This window comes from Phyllobates terribilis, unplaced genomic scaffold, assembly GCF_046119375.1.
Source record: "Phyllobates terribilis strain yellow unplaced genomic scaffold, ASM4611937v1 Scaffold_223__1_contigs__length_3252167, whole genome shotgun sequence".
NCBI classification, from domain to species: domain Eukaryota; kingdom Metazoa; phylum Chordata; class Amphibia; order Anura; family Dendrobatidae; genus Phyllobates; species Phyllobates terribilis.
In genome coordinates this window covers 2,719,424-2,736,012 of record NW_027362983.1, presented here as the reverse complement: position 1 = coordinate 2,736,012, position 16,589 = coordinate 2,719,424, and the positions used below count along the sequence as shown (strand labels likewise).

Here is a 16,589-nt window from a genome sequence, read left to right as displayed (position 1 = left end):
GCTATCTTTCTAGCTCTCCCTTTTTACTTCCTTTTGGATAAACAGACATATTAGGCAAGCATTTTGGAGCTTTTACCTAAATAACTACAGGTGGTGAGATAAGCTGCACAATATAATTGACCTTTCAGTATATTGTTGCACACACACCATCTATTTAGCAAATGCCCTTGTTATCAACAGCAGCCTTTTAAACTCACCTGAGCTAACAGGTATGTGCGCTGGTTACTCTGCTGCGCTTAAAATTTCTTTTTTGGTTTGCTACAATGCCTTTTCTGAAACGTTGTCTCCTTCTGCTGGAACACTGACTTCTTTCATTTAATGCCTGCAGACTATAAAAGAGAACCCAACCCAAAAAGTTTGGTTGATTAGTCTGTGGCATTCTGTTAAACTGTTGCTTATGGCGGTCTCTGTGAGCTTCTCAGCGACATTCAGCCAGCCAGGTATCCTGCCTGCAGTAGATGGAATGTGGCAATGGAACGCTGGCTGCGCGTGTCATAATAGGCTCTGAGCCTTTATATACCTGTGCACAGCAGCAGCCACCTTCAGTCTGCTGCTGGACAGCCAGCAGCAGCAGCAGCAGGAGAGGTATGTAATCAGGAGCCCTCCTGCTAAGGGTAGACAGCTGCTCGTTCCACCCCACCCCCCGCCTTAATTGGTTCTCCTCCCTTCCAACGGTGTTGAGGCGGGTGGGAGCAGCAGGGGGTGAAGGTGCTGTGTTTAAAGAGGTGGAGTTATGCAGATCTAAAACGCGTGGATTGCAGCAGCAGCAAGCCGAAAAGTGCAGGCATGTAAGGGATCTAGAGGTTGACAACATGTCTTCTTAACGGGAGTCCAGGAGCTCATCTCCACAAATGGACTTTTCAGGATCCTTGGGTGGCTCCGTAGTTTGAAACCAATTCTGGTTATCGCTTCTCGGCCTTTTGGCTAAGATCAAGTGTAGTATCTGTTCTTATCAGTTTAATATCTGATACGTCCCCTATCTGGGGACCATATATTAAATGGATTTTTAGAACAGGGAGATGGAAAAAGAGCTTGCTCTGTCCACTCCACGCATTGACCTGGTATTGCAGTATCTCCAGGACCGGTGCACCCCTTCTTTAATGCAGTTTCTAAAATCAGAAAGAATTGAATTCAATGTTTTTTGTTCATTTTGCTTGTTTGTCGGATTTTGGGATGGACTCTTTGGCTTTGCTTTTCTTCTCCTCATTGGATTTTTCATGTTCAAAGTTGCAGAAGCCAGATTACAAGCTCATTTTGGTTCAACTTCAGCAACTGTGCATTGCATTGCCATGTAATGTGATGCAATGCTATCTTTCTAGCTCTCCCTTTTTACTTCCTTTTGGATAAACAGACATATTAGGCAAGCATTTTGGAGCTTTCACCTAAATAACTACAGGTGGTGAGATAAGCTGCACAATATAATTGACCTTTCAGTATATTGTTGCACACACACCATCTATTTAGCAAATGCCCTTGTTATCAACAGCAGCCTTTTAAACTCACCTGAGCTAACAGGTATGTGCGCTGGTTACTCTGCTGCGCTTAAAATTTCTTTTTTGGTTTGCTACAATGCCTTTTCTGAAACGTTGTCTCCTTCTGCTGGAACACTGACTTCTTTCATTTAATGCCTGCAGACTATAAAAGAGAACCCAACCCAAAAAGTTTGGTTGATTAGTCTGTGGCATTCTGTTAAACTGTTGCTTATGGCGGTCTCTGTGAGCTTCTCAGCGACATTCAGCCAGCCAGGTATCCTGCCTGCAGTAGATGGAATGTGGCAATGGAACGCTGGCTGCGCGTGTCATAATAGGCTCTGAGCCTTTATATACCTGTGCACAGCAGCAGCCACCTTCAGTCTGCTGCTGGACAGCCAGCAGCAGCAGCAGCAGGAGAGGTATGTAATCAGGAGCCCTCCTGCTAAGGGTAGACAGCTGCTCGTTCCACCCCACCCCCCGCCTTAATTGGTTCTCCTCCCTTCCAACGGTGTTGAGGCGGGTGGGAACAGCAGGGGGTGAAGGTGCTGTGTTTAAAGAGGTGGAGTTATGCAGATCTAAAACGCGTGGATTGCAGCAGCAGCAAGCCGAAAAGTGCAGGCATGTAAGGGATCTAGAGGTTGACAACATGTCTTCTTAACGGGAGACCAGGAGCTCATCTCCACAAATGGACTTTTCAGGATCCTTGGGTGGCTCCGTAGTTTGAAACCAATTCTGGTTATCGCTTCTCGGCCTTTTGGCTAAGATCAAGTGTAGTATCTGTTCTTATCAGTTTAATATCTGATACGTCCCCTATCTGGGGACCATATATTAAATGGATTTTTAGAACAGGGAGATGGAAAAAGAGCTTGCTCTGTCCACTCCACGCATTGACCTGGTATTGCAGTATCTCCAGGACCGGTGCACCCCTTCTTTAATGCAGTTTCTAAAATCAGAAAGAATTGAATTCAATGTTTTTTGTTCATTTTGCTTGTTTGTCGGATTTTGGGATGGACTCTTTGGCTTTGCTTTTCTTCTCCTCATTGGATTTTTCATGTTCAAAGTTGCAGAAGCCAGATTACAAGCTCATTTTGGTTCAACTTCAGCAACTGTGCATTGCATTGCCATGTAATGTGATGCAATGCTATCTTTCTAGCTCTCCCTTTTTACTTCCTTTTGGATAAACAGACATATTAGGCAAGCATTTTGGAGCTTTCACCTAAATAACTACAGGTGGTGAGATAAGCTGCACAATATAATTGACCTTTCAGTATATTGTTGCACACACACCATCTATTTAGCAAATGCCCTTGTTATCAACAGCAGCCTTTTAAACTCACCTGAGCTAACAGGTATGTGCGCTGGTTACTCTGCTGCGCTTAAAATTTCTTTTTTGGTTTGCTACAATGCCTTTTCTGAAACGTTGTCTCCTTCTGCTGGAACACTGACTTCTTTCATTTAATGCCTGCAGACTATAAAAGAGAACCCAACCCAAAAAGTTTGGTTGATTAGTCTGTGGCATTCTGTTAAACTGTTGCTTATGGCGGTCTCTGTGAGCTTCTCAGCGACATTCAGCCAGCCAGGTATCCTGCCTGCAGTAGATGGAATGTGGCAATGGAACGCTGGCTGCGCGTGTCATAATAGGCTCTGAGCCTTTATATACCTGTGCACAGCAGCAGCCACCTTCAGTCTGCTGCTGGACAGCCAGCAGCAGCAGCAGCAGGAGAGGTATGTAATCAGGAGCCCTCCTGTTAAGGGTAGACAGCTGCTCGTTCCACCCCACCCCCCGCCTTAATTGGTTCTCCTCCCTTCCAACGGTGTTGAGGCGGGTGGGAACAGCAGGGGGTGAAGGTGCTGTGTTTAAAGAGGTGGAGTTATGCAGATCTAAAACGCGTGGATTGCAGCAGCAGCAAGCCGAAAAGTGCAGGCATGTAAGGGATCTAGAGGTTGACAACATGTCTTCTTAACGGGAGTCCAGGAGCTCATCTCCACAAATGGACTTTTCAGGATCCTTGGGTGGCTCCGTAGTTTGAAACCAATTCTGGTTATCGCTTCTCGGCCTTTTGGCTAAGATCAAGTGTAGTATCTGTTCTTATCAGTTTAATATCTGATACGTCCCCTATCTGGGGACCATATATTAAATGGATTTTTAGAACAGGGAGATGGAAAAAGAGCTTGCTCTGTCCACTCCACGCATTGACCTGGTATTGCAGTATCTCCAGGACCGGTGCACCCCTTCTTTAATGCAGTTTCTAAAATCAGAAAGAATTGAATTCAATGTTTTTTGTTCATTTTGCTTGTTTGTCGGATTTTGGGATGGACTCTTTGGCTTTGCTTTTCTTCTCCTCATTGGATTTTTCATGTTCAAAGTTGCAGAAGCCAGATTACAAGCTCATTTTGGTTCAACTTCAGCAACTGTGCATTGCATTGCCATGTAATGTGATGCAATGCTATCTTTCTAGCTCTCCCTTTTTACTTCCTTTTGGATAAACAGACATATTAGGCAAGCATTTTGGAGCTTTCACCTAAATAACTACAGGTGGTGAGATAAGCTGCACAATATAATTGACCTTTCAGTATATTGTTGCACACACACCATCTATTTAGCAAATGCCCTTGTTATCAACAGCAGCCTTTTAAACTCACCTGAGCTAACAGGTATGTGCGCTGGTTACTCTGCTGCGCTTAAAATTTCTTTTTTGGTTTGCTACAATGCCTTTTCTGAAACGTTGTCTCCTTCTGCTGGAACACTGACTTCTTTCATTTAATGCCTGCAGACTATAAAAGAGAACCCAACCCAAAAAGTTTGGTTGATTAGTCTGTGGCATTCTGTTAAACTGTTGCTTATGGCGGTCTCTGTGAGCTTCTCAGCGACATTCAGCCAGCCAGGTATCCTGCCTGCAGTAGATGGAATGTGGCAATGGAACGCTGGCTGCGCGTGTCATAATAGGCTCTGAGCCTTTATATACCTGTGCACAGCAGCAGCCACCTTCAGTCTGCTGCTGGACAGCCAGCAGCAGCAGCAGCAGGAGAGGTATGTAATCAGGAGCCCTCCTGTTAAGGGTAGACAGCTGCTCGTTCCACCCCACCCCCCGCCTTAATTGGTTCTCCTCCCTTCCAACGGTGTTGAGGCGGGTGGGAACAGCAGGGGGTGAAGGTGCTGTGTTTAAAGAGGTGGAGTTATGCAGATCTAAAACGCGTGGATTGCAGCAGCAGCAAGCCGAAAAGTGCAGGCATGTAAGGGATCTAGAGGTTGACAACATGTCTTCTTAACGGGAGTCCAGGAGCTCATCTCCACAAATGGACTTTTCAGGATCCTTGGGTGGCTCCGTAGTTTGAAACCAATTCTGGTTATCGCTTCTCGGCCTTTTGGCTAAGATCAAGTGTAGTATCTGTTCTTATCAGTTTAATATCTGATACGTCCCCTATCTGGGGACCATATATTAAATGGATTTTTAGAACAGGGAGATGGAAAAAGAGCTTGCTCTGTCCACTCCACGCATTGACCTGGTATTGCAGTATCTCCAGGACCGGTGCACCCCTTCTTTAATGCAGTTTCTAAAATCAGAAAGAATTGAATTCAATGTTTTTTGTTCATTTTGCTTGTTTGTCGGATTTTGGGATGGACTCTTTGGCTTTGCTTTTCTTCTCCTCATTGGATTTTTCATGTTCAAAGTTGCAGAAGCCAGATTACAAGCTCATTTTGGTTCAACTTCAGCAACTGTGCATTGCATTGCCATGTAATGTGATGCAATGCTATCTTTCTAGCTCTCCCTTTTTACTTCCTTTTGGATAAACAGACATATTAGGCAAGCATTTTGGAGCTTTCACCTAAATAACTACAGGTGGTGAGATAAGCTGCACAATATAATTGACCTTTCAGTATATTGTTGCACACACACCATCTATTTAGCAAATGCCCTTGTTATCAACAGCAGCCTTTTAAACTCACCTGAGCTAACAGGTATGTGCGCTGGTTACTCTGCTGCGCTTAAAATTTCTTTTTTGGTTTGCTACAATGCCTTTTCTGAAACGTTGTCTCCTTCTGCTGGAACACTGACTTCTTTCATTTAATGCCTGCAGACTATAAAAGAGAACCCAACCCAAAAAGTTTGGTTGATTAGTCTGTGGCATTCTGTTAAACTGTTGCTTATGGCGGTCTCTGTGAGCTTCTCAGCGACATTCAGCCAGCCAGGTATCCTGCCTGCAGTAGATGGAATGTGGCAATGGAACGCTGGCTGCGCGTGTCATAATAGGCTCTGAGCCTTTATATACCTGTGCACAGCAGCAGCCACCTTCAGTCTGCTGCTGGACAGCCAGCAGCAGCAGCAGCAGGAGAGGTATGTAATCAGGAGCCCTCCTGCTAAGGGTAGACAGCTGCTCGTTCCACCCCACCCCCCGCCTTAATTGGTTCTCCTCCCTTCCAACGGTGTTGAGGCGGGTGGGAACAGCAGGGGGTGAAGGTGCTGTGTTTAAAGAGGTGGAGTTATGCAGATCTAAAACGCGTGGATTGCAGCAGCAGCAAGCCGAAAAGTGCAGGCATGTAAGGGATCTAGAGGTTGACAACATGTCTTCTTAACGGGAGTCCAGGAGCTCATCTCCACAAATGGACTTTTCAGGATCCTTGGGTGGCTCCGTAGTTTGAAACCAATTCTGGTTATCGCTTCTCGGCCTTTTGGCTAAGATCAAGTGTAGTATCTGTTCTTATCAGTTTAATATCTGATACGTCCCCTATCTGGGGACCATATATTAAATGGATTTTTAGAACAGGGAGATGGAAAAAGAGCTTGCTCTGTCCACTCCACGCATTGACCTGGTATTGCAGTATCTCCAGGACCGGTGCACCCCTTCTTTAATGCAGTTTCTAAAATCAGAAAGAATTGAATTCAATGTTTTTTGTTCATTTTGCTTGTTTGTCGGATTTTGGGATGGACTCTTTGGCTTTGCTTTTCTTCTCCTCATTGGATTTTTCATGTTCAAAGTTGCAGAAGCCAGATTACAAGCTCATTTTGGTTCAACTTCAGCAACTGTGCATTGCATTGCCATGTAATGTGATGCAATGCTATCTTTCTAGCTCTCCCTTTTTACTTCCTTTTGGATAAACAGACATATTAGGCAAGCATTTTGGAGCTTTCACCTAAATAACTACAGGTGGTGAGATAAGCTGCACAATATAATTGACCTTTCAGTATATTGTTGCACACACACCATCTATTTAGCAAATGCCCTTGTTATCAACAGCAGCCTTTTAAACTCACCTGAGCTAACAGGTATGTGCGCTGGTTACTCTGCTGCGCTTAAAATTTCTTTTTTGGTTTGCTACAATGCCTTTTCTGAAACGTTGTCTCCTTCTGCTGGAACACTGACTTCTTTCATTTAATGCCTGCAGACTATAAAAGAGAACCCAACCCAAAAAGTTTGGTTGATTAGTCTGTGGCATTCTGTTAAACTGTTGCTTATGGCGGTCTCTGTGAGCTTCTCAGCGACATTCAGCCAGCCAGGTATCCTGCCTGCAGTAGATGGAATGTGGCAATGGAACGCTGGCTGCGCGTGTCATAATAGGCTCTGAGCCTTTATATACCTGTGCACAGCAGCAGCCACCTTCAGTCTGCTGCTGGACAGCCAGCAGCAGCAGCAGCAGGAGAGGTATGTAATCAGGAGCCCTCCTGTTAAGGGTAGACAGCTGCTCGTTCCACCCCACCCCCCGCCTTAATTGGTTCTCCTCCCTTCCAACGGTGTTGAGGCGGGTGGGAACAGCAGGGGGTGAAGGTGCTGTGTTTAAAGAGGTGGAGTTATGCAGATCTAAAACGCGTGGATTGCAGCAGCAGCAAGCCGAAAAGTGCAGGCATGTAAGGGATCTAGAGGTTGACAACATGTCTTCTTAACGGGAGTCCAGGAGCTCATCTCCACAAATGGACTTTTCAGGATCCTTGGGTGGCTCCGTAGTTTGAAACCAATTCTGGTTATCGCTTCTCGGCCTTTTGGCTAAGATCAAGTGTAGTATCTGTTCTTATCAGTTTAATATCTGATACGTCCCCTATCTGGGGACCATATATTAAATGGATTTTTAGAACAGGGAGATGGAAAAAGAGCTTGCTCTGTCCACTCCACGCATTGACCTGGTATTGCAGTATCTCCAGGACCGGTGCACCCCTTCTTTAATGCAGTTTCTAAAATCAGAAAGAATTGAATTCAATGTTTTTTGTTCATTTTGCTTGTTTGTCGGATTTTGGGATGGACTCTTTGGCTTTGCTTTTCTTCTCCTCATTGGATTTTTCATGTTCAAAGTTGCAGAAGCCAGATTACAAGCTCATTTTGGTTCAACTTCAGCAACTGTGCATTGCATTGCCATGTAATGTGATGCAATGCTATCTTTCTAGCTCTCCCTTTTTACTTCCTTTTGGATAAACAGACATATTAGGCAAGCATTTTGGAGCTTTCACCTAAATAACTACAGGTGGTGAGATAAGCTGCACAATATAATTGACCTTTCAGTATATTGTTGCACACACACCATCTATTTAGCAAATGCCCTTGTTATCAACAGCAGCCTTTTAAACTCACCTGAGCTAACAGGTATGTGCGCTGGTTACTCTGCTGCGCTTAAAATTTCTTTTTTGGTTTGCTACAATGCCTTTTCTGAAACGTTGTCTCCTTCTGCTGGAACACTGACTTCTTTCATTTAATGCCTGCAGACTATAAAAGAGAACCCAACCCAAAAAGTTTGGTTGATTAGTCTGTGGCATTCTGTTAAACTGTTGCTTATGGCGGTCTCTGTGAGCTTCTCAGCGACATTCAGCCAGCCAGGTATCCTGCCTGCAGTAGATGGAATGTGGCAATGGAACGCTGGCTGCGCGTGTCATAATAGGCTCTGAGCCTTTATATACCTGTGCACAGCAGCAGCCACCTTCAGTCTGCTGCTGGACAGCCAGCAGCAGCAGCAGCAGGAGAGGTATGTAATCAGGAGCCCTCCTGTTAAGGGTAGACAGCTGCTCGTTCCACCCCACCCCCCGCCTTAATTGGTTCTCCTCCCTTCCAACGGTGTTGAGGCGGGTGGGAACAGCAGGGGGTGAAGGTGCTGTGTTTAAAGAGGTGGAGTTATGCAGATCTAAAACGCGTGGATTGCAGCAGCAGCAAGCCGAAAAGTGCAGGCATGTAAGGGATCTAGAGGTTGACAACATGTCTTCTTAACGGGAGTCCAGGAGCTCATCTCCACAAATGGACTTTTCAGGATCCTTGGGTGGCTCCGTAGTTTGAAACCAATTCTGGTTATCGCTTCTCGGCCTTTTGGCTAAGATCAAGTGTAGTATCTGTTCTTATCAGTTTAATATCTGATACGTCCCCTATCTGGGGACCATATATTAAATGGATTTTTAGAACAGGGAGATGGAAAAAGAGCTTGCTCTGTCCACTCCACGCATTGACCTGGTATTGCAGTATCTCCAGGACCGGTGCACCCCTTCTTTAATGCAGTTTCTAAAATCAGAAAGAATTGAATTCAATGTTTTTTGTTCATTTTGCTTGTTTGTCGGATTTTGGGATGGACTCTTTGGCTTTGCTTTTCTTCTCCTCATTGGATTTTTCATGTTCAAAGTTGCAGAAGCCAGATTACAAGCTCATTTTGGTTCAACTTCAGCAACTGTGCATTGCATTGCCATGTAATGTGATGCAATGCTATCTTTCTAGCTCTCCCTTTTTACTTCCTTTTGGATAAACAGACATATTAGGCAAGCATTTTGGAGCTTTCACCTAAATAACTACAGGTGGTGAGATAAGCTGCACAATATAATTGACCTTTCAGTATATTGTTGCACACACACCATCTATTTAGCAAATGCCCTTGTTATCAACAGCAGCCTTTTAAACTCACCTGAGCTAACAGGTATGTGCGCTGGTTACTCTGCTGCGCTTAAAATTTCTTTTTTGGTTTGCTACAATGCCTTTTCTGAAACGTTGTCTCCTTCTGCTGGAACACTGACTTCTTTCATTTAATGCCTGCAGACTATAAAAGAGAACCCAACCCAAAAAGTTTGGTTGATTAGTCTGTGGCATTCTGTTAAACTGTTGCTTATGGCGGTCTCTGTGAGCTTCTCAGCGACATTCAGCCAGCCAGGTATCCTGCCTGCAGTAGATGGAATGTGGCAATGGAACGCTGGCTGCGCGTGTCATAATAGGCTCTGAGCCTTTATATACCTGTGCACAGCAGCAGCCACCTTCAGTCTGCTGCTGGACAGCCAGCAGCAGCAGCAGCAGGAGAGGTATGTAATCAGGAGCCCTCCTGTTAAGGGTAGACAGCTGCTCGTTCCACCCCACCCCCCGCCTTAATTGGTTCTCCTCCCTTCCAACGGTGTTGAGGCGGGTGGGAACAGCAGGGGGTGAAGGTGCTGTGTTTAAAGAGGTGGAGTTATGCAGATCTAAAACGCGTGGATTGCAGCAGCAGCAAGCCGAAAAGTGCAGGCATGTAAGGGATCTAGAGGTTGACAACATGTCTTCTTAACGGGAGTCCAGGAGCTCATCTCCACAAATGGACTTTTCAGGATCCTTGGGTGGCTCCGTAGTTTGAAACCAATTCTGGTTATCGCTTCTCGGCCTTTTGGCTAAGATCAAGTGTAGTATCTGTTCTTATCAGTTTAATATCTGATACGTCCCCTATCTGGGGACCATATATTAAATGGATTTTTAGAACAGGGAGATGGAAAAAGAGCTTGCTCTGTCCACTCCACGCATTGACCTGGTATTGCAGTATCTCCAGGACCGGTGCACCCCTTCTTTAATGCAGTTTCTAAAATCAGAAAGAATTGAATTCAATGTTTTTTGTTCATTTTGCTTGTTTGTCGGATTTTGGGATGGACTCTTTGGCTTTGCTTTTCTTCTCCTCATTGGATTTTTCATGTTCAAAGTTGCAGAAGCCAGATTACAAGCTCATTTTGGTTCAACTTCAGCAACTGTGCATTGCATTGCCATGTAATGTGATGCAATGCTATCTTTCTAGCTCTCCCTTTTTACTTCCTTTTGGATAAACAGACATATTAGGCAAGCATTTTGGAGCTTTCACCTAAATAACTACAGGTGGTGAGATAAGCTGCACAATATAATTGACCTTTCAGTATATTGTTGCACACACACCATCTATTTAGCAAATGCCCTTGTTATCAACAGCAGCCTTTTAAACTCACCTGAGCTAACAGGTATGTGCGCTGGTTACTCTGCTGCGCTTAAAATTTCTTTTTTGGTTTGCTACAATGCCTTTTCTGAAACGTTGTCTCCTTCTGCTGGAACACTGACTTCTTTCATTTAATGCCTGCAGACTATAAAAGAGAACCCAACCCAAAAAGTTTGGTTGATTAGTCTGTGGCATTCTGTTAAACTGTTGCTTATGGCGGTCTCTGTGAGCTTCTCAGCGACATTCAGCCAGCCAGGTATCCTGCCTGCAGTAGATGGAATGTGGCAATGGAACGCTGGCTGCGCGTGTCATAATAGGCTCTGAGCCTTTATATACCTGTGCACAGCAGCAGCCACCTTCAGTCTGCTGCTGGACAGCCAGCAGCAGCAGCAGCAGGAGAGGTATGTAATCAGGAGCCCTCCTGCTAAGGGTAGACAGCTGCTCGTTCCACCCCACCCCCCGCCTTAATTGGTTCTCCTCCCTTCCAACGGTGTTGAGGCGGGTGGGAACAGCAGGGGGTGAAGGTGCTGTGTTTAAAGAGGTGGAGTTATGCAGATCTAAAACGCGTGGATTGCAGCAGCAGCAAGCCGAAAAGTGCAGGCATGTAAGGGATCTAGAGGTTGACAACATGTCTTCTTAACGGGAGTCCAGGAGCTCATCTCCACAAATGGACTTTTCAGGATCCTTGGGTGGCTCCGTAGTTTGAAACCAATTCTGGTTATCGCTTCTCGGCCTTTTGGCTAAGATCAAGTGTAGTATCTGTTCTTATCAGTTTAATATCTGATACGTCCCCTATCTGGGGACCATATATTAAATGGATTTTTAGAACAGGGAGATGGAAAAAGAGCTTGCTCTGTCCACTCCACGCATTGACCTGGTATTGCAGTATCTCCAGGACCGGTGCACCCCTTCTTTAATGCAGTTTCTAAAATCAGAAAGAATTGAATTCAATGTTTTTTGTTCATTTTGCTTGTTTGTCGGATTTTGGGATGGACTCTTTGGCTTTGCTTTTCTTCTCCTCATTGGATTTTTCATGTTCAAAGTTGCAGAAGCCAGATTACAAGCTCATTTTGGTTCAACTTCAGCAACTGTGCATTGCATTGCCATGTAATGTGATGCAATGCTATCTTTCTAGCTCTCCCTTTTTACTTCCTTTTGGATAAACAGACATATTAGGCAAGCATTTTGGAGCTTTCACCTAAATAACTACAGGTGGTGAGATAAGCTGCACAATATAATTGACCTTTCAGTATATTGTTGCACACACACCATCTATTTAGCAAATGCCCTTGTTATCAACAGCAGCCTTTTAAACTCACCTGAGCTAACAGGTATGTGCGCTGGTTACTCTGCTGCGCTTAAAATTTCTTTTTTGGTTTGCTACAATGCCTTTTCTGAAACGTTGTCTCCTTCTGCTGGAACACTGACTTCTTTCATTTAATGCCTGCAGACTATAAAAGAGAACCCAACCCAAAAAGTTTGGTTGATTAGTCTGTGGCATTCTGTTAAACTGTTGCTTATGGCGGTCTCTGTGAGCTTCTCAGCGACATTCAGCCAGCCAGGTATCCTGCCTGCAGTAGATGGAATGTGGCAATGGAACGCTGGCTGCGCGTGTCATAATAGGCTCTGAGCCTTTATATACCTGTGCACAGCAGCAGCCACCTTCAGTCTGCTGCTGGACAGCCAGCAGCAGCAGCAGCAGCAGGAGAGGTATGTAATCAGGAGCCCTCCTGCTAAGGGTAGACAGCTGCTCGTTCCACCCCACCCCCCGCCTTAATTGGTTCTCCTCCCTTCCAACGGTGTTGAGGCGGGTGGGAACAGCAGGGGGTGAAGGTGCTGTGTTTAAAGAGGTGGAGTTATGCAGATCTAAAACGCGTGGATTGCAGCAGCAGCAAGCCGAAAAGTGCAGGCATGTAAGGGATCTAGAGGTTGACAACATGTCTTCTTAACGGGAGTCCAGGAGCTCATCTCCACAAATGGACTTTTCAGGATCCTTGGGTGGCTCCGTAGTTTGAAACCAATTCTGGTTATCGCTTCTCGGCCTTTTGGCTAAGATCAAGTGTAGTATCTGTTCTTATCAGTTTAATATCTGATACGTCCCCTATCTGGGGACCATATATTAAATGGATTTTTAGAACAGGGAGATGGAAAAAGAGCTTGCTCTGTCCACTCCACGCATTGACCTGGTATTGCAGTATCTCCAGGACCGGTGCACCCCTTCTTTAATGCAGTTTCTAAAATCAGAAAGAATTGAATTCAATGTTTTTTGTTCATTTTGCTTGTTTGTCGGATTTTGGGATGGACTCTTTGGCTTTGCTTTTCTTCTCCTCATTGGATTTTTCATGTTCAAAGTTGCAGAAGCCAGATTACAAGCTCATTTTGGTTCAACTTCAGCAACTGTGCATTGCATTGCCATGTAATGTGATGCAATGCTATCTTTCTAGCTCTCCCTTTTTACTTCCTTTTGGATAAACAGACATATTAGGCAAGCATTTTGGAGCTTTCACCTAAATAACTACAGGTGGTGAGATAAGCTGCACAATATAATTGACCTTTCAGTATATTGTTGCACACACACCATCTATTTAGCAAATGCCCTTGTTATCAACAGCAGCCTTTTAAACTCACCTGAGCTAACAGGTATGTGCGCTGGTTACTCTGCTGCGCTTAAAATTTCTTTTTTGGTTTGCTACAATGCCTTTTCTGAAACGTTGTCTCCTTCTGCTGGAACACTGACTTCTTTCATTTAATGCCTGCAGACTATAAAAGAGAACCCAACCCAAAAAGTTTGGTTGATTAGTCTGTGGCATTCTGTTAAACTGTTGCTTATGGCGGTCTCTGTGAGCTTCTCAGCGACATTCAGCCAGCCAGGTATCCTGCCTGCAGTAGATGGAATGTGGCAATGGAACGCTGGCTGCGCGTGTCATAATAGGCTCTGAGCCCTTATATACCTGTGCACAGCAGCAGCCACCTTCAGTCTGCTGCTGGACAGCCAGCAGCAGCAGCAGCAGGAGAGGTATGTAATCAGGAGCCCTCCTGCTAAGGGTAGACAGCTGCTCGTTCCACCCCACCCCCCGCCTTAATTGGTTCTCCTCCCTTCCAACGGTGTTGAGGCGGGTGGGAACAGCAGGGGGTGAAGGTGCTGTGTTTAAAGAGGTGGAGTTATGCAGATCTAAAACGCGTGGATTGCAGCAGCAGCAAGCCGAAAAGTGCAGGCATGTAAGGGATCTAGAGGTTGACAACATGTCTTCTTAACGGGAGTCCAGGAGCTCATCTCCACAAATGGACTTTTCAGGATCCTTGGGTGGCTCCGTAGTTTGAAACCAATTCTGGTTATCGCTTCTCGGCCTTTTGGCTAAGATCAAGTGTAGTATCTGTTCTTATCAGTTTAATATCTGATACGTCCCCTATCTGGGGACCATATATTAAATGGATTTTTAGAACAGGGAGATGGAAAAAGAGCTTGCTCTGTCCACTCCACGCATTGACCTGGTATTGCAGTATCTCCAGGACCGGTGCACCCCTTCTTTAATGCAGTTTCTAAAATCAGAAAGAATTGAATTCAATGTTTTTTGTTCATTTTGCTTGTTTGTCGGATTTTGGGATGGACTCTTTGGCTTTGCTTTTCTTCTCCTCATTGGATTTTTCATGTTCAAAGTTGCAGAAGCCAGATTACAAGCTCATTTTGGTTCAACTTCAGCAACTGTGCATTGCATTGCCATGTAATGTGATGCAATGCTATCTTTCTAACTCTCCCTTTTTACTTCCTTTTGGATAAACAGACATATTAGGCAAGCATTTTGGAGCTTTCACCTAAATAACTACAGGTGGTGAGATAAGCTGCACAATATAATTGACCTTTCAGTATATTGTTGCACACACACCATCTATTTAGCAAATGCCCTTGTTATCAACAGCAGCCTTTTAAACTCACCTGAGCTAACAGGTATGTGCGCTGGTTACTCTGCTGCGCTTAAAATTTCTTTTTTGGTTTGCTACAATGCCTTTTCTGAAACGTTGTCTCCTTCTGCTGGAACACTGACTTCTTTCATTTAATGCCTGCAGACTATAAAAGAGAACCCAACCCAAAATTTTGGTTGATTAGTCTGTGGCATTCTGTTAAACTGTTGCTTATGGCGGTCTCTGTGAGCTTCTCAGCGACATTCAGCCAGCCAGGTATCCTGCCTGCAGTAGATGGAATGTGGCAATGGAACGCTTGCTGCGCGTGTCATAATAGGCTCTGAGCCTTTATATACCTGTGCACAGCAGCAGCCACCTTCAGTCTGCTGCTGGACAGCCAGCAGCAGCAGCAGCAGGAGAGGTATGTAATCAGGAGCCCTCCTGCTAAGGGTAGACAGCTGCTCGTTCCACCCCACCCCCCGCCTTAATTGGTTCTCCTCCCTTCCAACGGTGTTGAGGCGGGTGGGAACAGCAGGGGGTGAAGGTGCTGTGTTTAAAGAGGTGGAGTTATGCAGATCTAAAACGCGTGGATTGCAGCAGCAGCAAGCCGAAAAGTGCAGGCATGTAAGGGATCTAGAGGTTGACAACATGTCTTCTTAACGGGAGTCCAGGAGCTCATCTCCACAAATGGACTTTTCAGGATCCTTGGGTGGCTCCGTAGTTTGAAACCAATTCTGGTTATCGCTTCTCGGCCTTTTGGCTAAGATCAAGTGTAGTATCTTTTGAAAAGGCAGTTTTGTCCTTGGGCTGCCCTAGTAAATTGATGCATATTACACACTGGTTTGGTGCACTTGTTAGTACGCCAGGTGGCTCATAGAGTTATCTGATGGAAAACATGGCCCTCCAGGATCGAAGTCACTAGGCTGGGTAAGTGTGAGGGCTTTGGAGCAATGTGCCCCAGGAGTAGGCGCCCTGGTGGGAGTCCAAGCTTACTGGGACTGGGAACCCCAGAAAGACTTGGCTTCGTAGCACGCCGCACCTTTGCCAATCATACTTTCTGAGCAACCCCCCCTATTCCTGGCCTCCGGGCTAGGAAGGGGAATTTTTATAAACCCGGTCGGAGGTCCGGTCAGCTTTGGGCTGAGAAACCAACACAGGCTCCAGCTCCACTAGGGTGGCAGCCTAGATGGAAGCTGGGAGCACAAAAACGGCTCTTCTCCGGCTTCGGCTAGGGAGAGCATCGGAGATCCCTGACCCTCGCTGTGGCCTTCTGGCTCGGAGGGATGGGGATGGTTTATTGGGGACCCTCTCCTCCGGGAAGGGTCCACATGAATCCTCGCCTCGTGCGCTGTTTTGGTGTGACTTCGGTCACATTTTTCAGTGCCTTGGATGCAGCTTCAATCAAAAAATCTGTTCTTATCAGTTTAATATCTGATACGTCCCCTATCTGGTGACCATATATTAAATGGATTTTTAGAACAGGGAGATGGAAAAAGAGCTTGCTCTGTCCACTCCACGCATTGACCTGGTATTGCAGTATCTCCAGGACCGGTGCACCCCTTCTTTAATGCAGTTTCTAAAATCAGAAAGAATTGAATTCAATGTTTTTTGTTCATTTTGCTTGTTTGTCGGATTTTGGGATGGACTCTTTGGCTTTGCTTTTCTTCTCCTCATTGGATTTTTCATGTTCAAAGTTGCAGAAGCCAGATTAAAAGCTCATTTTGGTTCAACTTCAGCAACTGTGCATTGCATTGCCATGTAATGTGATGCAATGCTATCTTTCTAGCTCTCCCTTTTTACTTCCTTTTGGATAAACAGACATATTAGGCAAGCATTTTGGAGCTTTCACCTAAATAACTACAGGTGGTGAGATAAGCTGCACAATATAATTGACCTTTCAGTATATTGTTGCACACACACCATCTATTTAGCAAATGCCCTTGTTATCAACAGCAGCCTTTTAAACTCACCTGAGCTAACAGGTATGTGCGCTGGTTACTCTGCTGCGCTTAAAATTTCTTTTTTGGTTTGCTACAATGCCTTTTCTGAAACGTTGT

At 45.1% G+C, this 16,589-nt stretch overlaps 12 non-coding genes and 1 pseudogene across 12 annotated transcripts; all 13 read left to right on the top strand.

Annotated features, from left to right (window-relative positions):
* The first annotated feature begins 904 nt into the window (after positions 1 to 904).
* On the top strand, positions 905 to 1,095 carry LOC141214583 (U2 spliceosomal RNA). The gene has a single exon (XR_012283786.1). It is a non-coding gene; the product is annotated as a U2 spliceosomal RNA (small nuclear RNA).
* A 1,115-nt stretch (positions 1,096 to 2,210) lies between these two features.
* LOC141214582 (U2 spliceosomal RNA) lies at positions 2,211 to 2,401 on the top strand. Its single transcript, XR_012283785.1, has one exon. It is a non-coding gene; the product is annotated as a U2 spliceosomal RNA (small nuclear RNA).
* Positions 2,402 to 3,516: 1,115 nt separating this feature from the next.
* LOC141214580 (U2 spliceosomal RNA) lies at positions 3,517 to 3,707 on the top strand. Its single transcript, XR_012283783.1, has one exon. It is a non-coding gene; the product is annotated as a U2 spliceosomal RNA (small nuclear RNA).
* A 1,115-nt stretch (positions 3,708 to 4,822) lies between these two features.
* On the top strand, positions 4,823 to 5,013 carry LOC141214579 (U2 spliceosomal RNA). The gene has a single exon (XR_012283782.1). It is a non-coding gene; the product is annotated as a U2 spliceosomal RNA (small nuclear RNA).
* Positions 5,014 to 6,128: 1,115 nt separating this feature from the next.
* Positions 6,129 to 6,319, top strand: LOC141214578 (U2 spliceosomal RNA). The gene has a single exon (XR_012283781.1). It is a non-coding gene; the product is annotated as a U2 spliceosomal RNA (small nuclear RNA).
* Positions 6,320 to 7,434: 1,115 nt separating this feature from the next.
* Positions 7,435 to 7,625, top strand: LOC141214577 (U2 spliceosomal RNA). The gene has a single exon (XR_012283780.1). It is a non-coding gene; the product is annotated as a U2 spliceosomal RNA (small nuclear RNA).
* Positions 7,626 to 8,740: 1,115 nt separating this feature from the next.
* On the top strand, positions 8,741 to 8,931 carry LOC141214576 (U2 spliceosomal RNA). The gene has a single exon (XR_012283779.1). It is a non-coding gene; the product is annotated as a U2 spliceosomal RNA (small nuclear RNA).
* A 1,115-nt stretch (positions 8,932 to 10,046) lies between these two features.
* On the top strand, positions 10,047 to 10,237 carry LOC141214575 (U2 spliceosomal RNA). Its single transcript, XR_012283778.1, has one exon. It is a non-coding gene; the product is annotated as a U2 spliceosomal RNA (small nuclear RNA).
* Positions 10,238 to 11,352: 1,115 nt separating this feature from the next.
* On the top strand, positions 11,353 to 11,543 carry LOC141214574 (U2 spliceosomal RNA). Its single transcript, XR_012283777.1, has one exon. It is a non-coding gene; the product is annotated as a U2 spliceosomal RNA (small nuclear RNA).
* A 1,118-nt stretch (positions 11,544 to 12,661) lies between these two features.
* On the top strand, positions 12,662 to 12,852 carry LOC141214573 (U2 spliceosomal RNA). The gene has a single exon (XR_012283776.1). It is a non-coding gene; the product is annotated as a U2 spliceosomal RNA (small nuclear RNA).
* Positions 12,853 to 13,967: 1,115 nt separating this feature from the next.
* On the top strand, positions 13,968 to 14,158 carry LOC141214572 (U2 spliceosomal RNA). Its single transcript, XR_012283775.1, has one exon. It is a non-coding gene; the product is annotated as a U2 spliceosomal RNA (small nuclear RNA).
* Positions 14,159 to 15,272: 1,114 nt separating this feature from the next.
* On the top strand, positions 15,273 to 15,388 carry LOC141215000 (U2 spliceosomal RNA; annotated as a pseudogene).
* Positions 15,389 to 15,912: 524 nt separating this feature from the next.
* Positions 15,913 to 16,094, top strand: LOC141214930 (U2 spliceosomal RNA). The gene has a single exon (XR_012284118.1). It is a non-coding gene; the product is annotated as a U2 spliceosomal RNA (small nuclear RNA).
* Positions 16,095 to 16,589: the final 495 nt, after the last annotated feature.